General features: G+C 35.2%; 1 long non-coding RNA gene across 3 annotated transcripts; it reads left to right on the forward strand.

Annotated features, from left to right (window-relative positions):
- The first annotated feature begins 441 nt into the window (after positions 1-441).
- LOC309480679 lies at positions 442-3,008 on the forward strand. Of its 3 annotated transcripts, none has more exons than XR_014199707.1 (4): positions 442-1,155; positions 1,345-1,426; positions 1,626-1,788; positions 2,485-3,008. It is a non-coding gene; the product is annotated as an uncharacterized lncRNA (long non-coding RNA). The 3 variants fall into 3 exon arrangements; XR_014199708.1 differs by having other exon boundaries at positions 442-828; positions 1,116-1,426; XR_014199706.1 differs by having other exon boundaries at positions 442-1,426.
- Positions 3,009-7,684: the final 4,676 nt, after the last annotated feature.

Consider the following 7,684-nt stretch of genomic DNA (forward strand, 5'->3'; position numbering starts at 1 on the left):
TGTCCCCTTCAAAAGTTGTTCTTGAAAATGTTTTATGTTTATCAATGTTTTAAGTTTTATGTTTTTGTACAAATCAATGCAATAATAAGCATTTTCAAAAACTGGGCACAATGAGATGACATTATTCTACTAACCCGTCAACCACCGAACATTAAAAGGAAATTTAAAACTGTAAAAGCATTACCAAATTATACAACAGACCATGAATGACCCCAAAAGAGTGATTACTTCCGCAGCAATAATACGGACGTGTTAAATATCACTATAGTAATATATGTCTGTATTGTACATTGCTTTGATCAAAAAGTTTCATTAACTGGAACATTGAGTGATAATATTTCAAAGTGATTTCCGTCAATTTGACAGATTTATCTGCTTTTAAAACATTCAAAATACTGATAATAGGGTGTAGAAGCTACATTTTAAAGCATCCGTGTAAAATCCAATAGCTTTCCTGACTCACATATACTTAGTAAACTTTACTCAGTAACATAAAATACATACTTCTTACTAGGTTTTGTTGAGTTACAGTCAATTGCAGGGTGAAAATAACAAGTTACTCAATCGTTTGAGTGACGCTTACTTGAAATAAGCAAGTAGCAACAAAGGATGCAATGACGTTACTAAACCAGTGAGAGGCAGCAGTGAATTAAAGCATGCCTAATGTGCAGAAAAAACAAAGAAGAAGAAGCGGCACTTGTGAGAGCATGCGCAATAGATTCTGTGCGTATTTTATTTTCGGCGCCCATTTTGCAGATGTGGAAAGACTTTGACAGACTACCTACATTTTTATCTGGAGCTTCGCTACGTTTTTGGAATAATAATAAGGTGAGTAATCAAGCATGCGACTTTTGTGTGAATGTTTTTTTTTTTTTTACTGTCTGTCGCTAATTTTTGCTGATTTCCTTAATGTCTAACGTTACCAAATAATTAATTAGAGCTTGAAGAATATGTTTTTTTGTTTTTTTTGCGCATAAAACTATCAGGTACCATAACAGTTCCTGGAATGCCTGAAAAGCGATTTATTTGTTCCAAATGTAAGAATTATGGTTTTCTACTTTACCATTTTCACTGATGCATTCTCCTCTGTTGGCATTGGTTTATACATTATTAAGGTTCCAAATCTGGTGAAATGGTGCACGTCTACAGTTAAAGGTAACCTGCAGCTTATGCAGAGATGAAGTATGTGATGCTTTTTGACAGTATTTGTGATTTCACAACAGCATTAAACTATTATTTTTTAAATTGAGTAAATTCAGATTGTAATGCAAGCACTGTAAAGTGATTTTTATTTTTTATTTTATTTTTTTACTCGAACTCAACTGCTTTATCACTGCATCAAAGATGGACCAGACCTTCTCAATGCGAAGATGTGAAATTGTGGATGCAGATGGAGCAGTGGTCAGCTCTTTTTACAGAGAGACAAGTAAGTACTTATTCATACCCTTTTCCACCATGAGAAACCACATTCTGTTTAGGTTTGGCTTTAGAATTGGCCTGTTGGCCTGACCATGCATTGAAAGATATTTTTTATAAAGATCAGAAAAATCAAAAATAATTGTTCATTGAAAGATTTCCACACTGTCCCATGCCTTTTTTCTTTTTTTTTTTTGCCTGTGTTTTAGGTGTTTGCAGAGTTTAACAGGATAGTCCCCACAGATCTGCAGACTGCAGAGTAACTTTTATGGTGCTGTGGATCGCTACACACCACTCTTTGTCACAATCTTCAAGTCTTCAAGAAGCATTGGAGAGAAATTAGATGAGCTTATGCAGCAAATTAATACAGGGGTGAGTTTACTGCAGCCTTAATTTTTTTAATTATTATTCTGAGTTGATCATGGTTTTGCTTACAATCAATCTAGATGTTGTCTAAAGTGTTGTGGGGTTTTGTTGATAAACTCTTTAACTGTGGACTGTAATCTTAAAGGATTAGTTAACTTTCAAAAAAACATTTCCTGATAATTTACTCACCCCCATGTCATCCAAGATGTCCATGTCTTTCTTTCTTCAGTCGAAAAGAAATTAAGGTTTTTGAGGAAAACATTCCAGTATTTTTCTCCATATAATGGACTTCAATGGCTTTCTTATAATTTTCTAACAAAATTATTTTTACTGTAGTTTTAATTCAATACCTTGCATACTTAAAGGGATAGTTCACCCAAAAGTTAAAATTATCCCATGATTTACCCACCCTCAAGTAATCCTAGGTGTATATAGCATTCTTCTTTCAGACAAATACAATCAGAGTTATATTAGAAAATGTCCTGTCTCATCCAAGCTTTATAATGGCAGTGAATGGCCGTATATTTTTTCAAGTCCATCAAAATGCATCCATCCATGATAAAAGTGCATCTATCCATCATTAAAATATACAGCCATTCACCATAAATCATTTTTAAATTATACAATTTTAATTTATAATTGATAAATCATGCCTTTTCACTTTTCTCTGTTGTAATATTTTTATTGTTTGGTTTCATTCAGGTATGTGATGTTGATGAAGCCTGGGCACAACTATCTGTTGGGGTGCTGACTGTCATTGATGAAGAACAACTTCCCTCTCTAAATAAACTCTACCTTTGCCCAGTGTCTACTGCCATCATTGTTGAGAGAGGTATTGTAATGGATAATCTGCAGAACCTGCCTCAGGCAATTTGCATCTATTTTGGTCTGTCTTATGCTTTAAATTTGGATTACCCAAAAGACATGAAAAATACTTTTAACTTCATTCAGAAATTGATGCTTGCTTTGAGACAGAACAAACTCTCACCAAAACTGCAATCTCTGAACAATCTCCTGTTGATTAATCAAATGTGCAAGATTGATGATGTTTGGCATTAGATTACATTTGTTTATGACAGTGGAATTAAATTAGTTGATAGAAAAATAAAAGGGAAACTAAGCCACTTCTTTAAAATTGTCAGCCCATTAGTTCATGAGCAAGTTAAAGGGTTAGTTCACCCAAAAATGAAAATTCTGTCAGTAATTACTCACCTTCATGTCGTTCAAAACCCTGTAAGACCTTCGTTCATCTTCAAAACACAAATAAAGATATTTTTGATGAAATCTGAGAGCTTTCTACCTCCCAATGACCGCATCGTCATTGCAACTTTCAAGGCCCAGAAAAAACATCGTTACAATAGTCCATGTATACAGTACTTCAACCTTAATATTATGAAGCAACAAGAATACTTTTTGTGCGCAAAAAAACCCCCAAATAACAACATTATTCAACAATCTCTTCTCTTCCACGTCATTCTCCTACGCTGTTGACGTAGTGTAAACATCCCAGTGCTTCTGGGTTCTTTGTCAGAACGTAGGCTTATTATTGGCCAGCATCACACATGACCAGCGTCAGCCAATAATAAGCCTCAATCTGACGTAGAACCCAGAAGAACTGGGCGTTTACACTACGTTAACAGCGTAGGAGAATGCCGTGGAAGAGAAGAGATTGTTGAATAATGTCGTTATTTGGGGCTTTTTTTGCGCACAAAAAGTATTCTTGTTGCGCACAAAAAGTATTCTTGTTGCTTCATAACATTAAGGTTGAAGTACTGTAGTCACATGGACTATTTTAACTATGTCTTTACTACCTTTCTGGGCCTTGGAAGTTGCAATGACATTGCAGTGTATGGAGGGACAGAAACCTCTCAGATTTCATAAAAAATATCTTCATTTGTGTTCCTAAGATGAACAAAAGTCTTACGGGGTTGGAACAACATGAGGGTGAGTATTACTGACAGAATTAACATTTTTGGGTGAACTAACCCTTTAAGAATCTGTCAGCGTATTCATTTCTAATGTACATGTGTGTCAGAGACATTGCTTTTTCATCGTTTAGGCTTAAATGATGAAATACTATTCCATCGTTAATGAATGTAGCCACTTTTTTTGCACTTCTATATACCAAGTTTGGTCTCCGAAGTGTTATTGATTAAAGTGAGTCATTGTTATGTATTGAATTGTTAAAGCTGTTTGTTGAGAATCTGTTAGAGTCAGGGTATCGTCTCTAATATATTTATTTTTATTCAGATTTTATATACATTTACTAATACGTTATTAAAATCAAAGGTTGTATTTGTTAACATTAGTTAATGCACTGTAAACTAACATGAACAATGAATAGCTGTATTTATATTAACAAAGATTAATAAATACTGTAACAAATGCATTTATCATGGTTAGTTCATGTTAGTTAATACACTACCTAATGTTAACTAATAAACCTTATTATAAAGTGTTAATGTTTTTTGGTTTTTTTCCCCCCAAAAATGTAAAAACCTAAAGTGACTATTTACATAAATTGTATACCCCAATGCAAACTTGTGTGGACCACCCCTGTGTCAGTTGTTTAGAAAACAAATACAATAAATGTACCTTTGAACTGTATCATTGCCTTACATTTATTTGTCCAGTTGTAAATGTTATCTTTGTAAAATTGTGAAAGTATTCTCAATGATATATAATAGATGATTGATAGCACTTAAGTTATTGGAGTAAAGCTTACTTGCTATTTTAAGTGCAATCGGTTTGCATGGTTTTAACAAGTAAACTGGATTGCTTTTGAAGTAAAGTAAACTCAGTAATTCCAAGTTGTATGCAGAAAACATCAGAGTTAACACAACTAGCATAAATGAGTACATCTAAAGTAAATAATCAAGTATACTATACAAATTAGTTTTAAGTTACTGGAACTCTCTTGTAAGTGTACACTACTAGAAATGCACTTGTTAGTACTACATACTATTCCTATTTCACGTTACTTAGTTTTTTAAGTGCAATCGGTTTGCATGCTTTTTTTGAGTAAGCTGAACTAATCGGATTTTACAGTGCAACAACTGCAACCAGGCGCATTACTGGATTTAGCCAAGGCCTACTGTTAACACGGATGCGACAAAACATGAAACTATGCAGTGCCTGTAACAGGACAGCAGTATGGTGGGTGCTATTCATCCTTGTGATCACCAGATGGCCTCAAAAGATTTGAGTAATGGACCCCTTTACAAAACTGTTGAAAGGAAAGCTTCTGTGATTCTTAAACTTAGTTTCACGGTCAGCAAACATCAGCAGAATTACTAACTTTATTTGATGATAGTGCACTCAAGTGCTATGCATTATAAGAATAAAGGAATGAGTGAGCCATATCGAACACAAGAATAAGTTCGACTACGAGAGTAGGGCTATTTATTATTTGATGAATCGACTCTTTTTGTTCCCACATACCAAACGAATGAGAATCACGTCTTTATCATTTGGTTGGGCAAGGGTGATAATATATAAGGTTTTGGGTCTTCTTAATTTCTTTTATAAATTAAAGTCACATGCATTAGCTCTTTCTTTTGAAGACCCGCTAAGCAAATTGCATATCCACAGGCTACTGATTCCATGATAAATTATAATTCATATAGGGCCTACTCATGATAAGATAGTAGATCTGTAGTAATAATTATAAAATTAGTTTATGTGATTAATATTTTATTGATTTCTTGCATGAATAAGCTATTGTTTGTTTGATATTTTTAGTGATATTTTTGGTATTATCCACCACTGCTATCAAAAAATTAAATGTATAAAAAAAAACGTTTTGTTTTTTTTACACTATTTGGAAAAAATATCACATTTATTGTGGTTTTAATGTAGTAGCAGAATCTTTGAAAGATTCAATTTTAAACAATTCATTTATTTTTTAGGCAATTTTTAACCAAAATGCAGGCCTGTCTAATTTTCTGGAATTAGTGACTAACTATTTGAGTTAGGCAGCACAAAGTCAAATTATCATGCATGAGTTAGGGCCGTTCACACAAAGAAGGACAACTATAAAGATAACTATAATGATAACTATATTTGCGTCCACACCAACAAACGATAACAGTCTGTTTTGTCCAATGTCATTGAACATGGTTTTGCTGTTCTTGTAGCATTTACACGGCTTTACCAGCAGATGTCCTCAGCATGCTATGTTCTGAGTCAAGCTAGTGTAGATCTAATATATATGCTGCGTTCCAGTCCAAAATTACCATGCCCTTCACTCGCTAACTTCCCTCCGTCTCGTTCACTCGGATGTGCGTCATTGCTTACGTTGCACGAGTGCCCACTACAGGCGGAAACGGCAATGGGCTGATTTGGAACGTCCTAAGCCCTTGATCACTTATTTATTTATTTATTTATTTATTTATTTATTTATTTATTTATTTATTTATTTATTTATTTATTTATTTATTTATTTATTTTTTCCTTTAAGAATTTGTTTAGTGCCGCATCTAGGTGTATTTGGGTGGTTTTAAATTAAAAAAATATATAATTAATATATCATAGAGTTGTTTGTGGAGGTGCATGGTGATTAGACGAGATCAGGGGTGACGTCACAATCGTGTTGCATTGTGGGACATATAGGTGCCTGAAGTGTACATATGAAGTAGACTCGCTCCCTCTGTCAAAATCGAGGGAACGAGGGTCTGTCCATATAAACTTCCCTCCACTTCAAGCACTTCAAAGTGGTGGCAGGGATTCCCACGAGGGGAAGTGCTTAGGGAAGTGCGTGTCTAAAATTGGAGTGGAACGCAACAATAATCGAAAGAATTAACTTCTCTGCAATGTCGTCTGCTATTTTAAATGTGCAAGCACTAAAAGGGTTAGTTCACCCAAAAATTACAATTCTGTACAAAAAAATTATAATATAAATAACGACTTTATTCAGCTAGAACTAGCCTATTCATTTTCTTCAGTGTGGGCCTCTGACGCGAGTTCACGAGAGCGCCACGACGCATGTGCGAGAACTGAGAAGATTCTGATGGATTCTGCCAGTGTTTTATCGTTCAACAGCTGAACAAAAATCATTCCGAAAGTGATCCCAACGATATCGTTTCTCTGTGCCGTTATTGTTATAGCTGTGGTGTGAACTCTGCCATCCTGAACGGGCCTTAAAGGTCCCATGACATGCTACTTTTTGTAGGCTTTAATATAGGCCTTAGTGGTCCCTAGTACTGTATCTGAAATCTCTTTCCAAAAATTCAGCCTCGGTGCAGAATTATAGCCACTACAAGCCAGTCCCAGAATGAGCTTCCTTCAGACGGGCCGTTTCGGTGTCTGTAGCTTTAAATACTAATGAGGAGGAGAAAGGCGGCGCAAGATGGTCAAGGCCACACCCACCCTCCAACGGTACCGTGGCGTGCATGTTTACGTTGGATATAGCAATGGCACGAAGACACGCAGTCTTTCAAGCATTTCAGTTTGACCCAGAATCTGATCCGGATGAAGAAGCAACGGATGAAGAAGTTGCAACTCAGCGGCTCCAGCAGGACGTTTCCTAATGGTTAGTTTAAAATATTATGTCTGGATACGGTACTTTATTCGGATGGTTTACAGTTATTATCATGTAGCTAACGCGAACCTACTGTTGCCTTTTCATGAGATCTGTAATGTCTGTAATTTATCTTATTACAATTACATCAAGCTCTGCGATGTGTTTGGTTGTTGTAACTCTCCGCCGTGTTAATTTGTGCCGCAGACGCAGTTCAGAGAATCGGATCTGTTGGATTTACAACACGTGTAAATTTCACATTCATCCACTTCTCCCGAAATACATAAAAGTAAGTGGCTGGTGAACTGGGAGAAGAATAGAGTAAACATTAAAGTTACTTACACAATGTGTATCTGATATGAATAAAACGTGTCGAATTATAAT

The sequence above is a fragment of the Leuciscus leuciscus genome (genome assembly GCF_965113295.1).
Source record: "Leuciscus leuciscus genome assembly, chromosome: 18".
In the NCBI taxonomy this organism is placed as follows: Eukaryota; Metazoa; Chordata; class Actinopteri; order Cypriniformes; family Leuciscidae; genus Leuciscus; species Leuciscus leuciscus.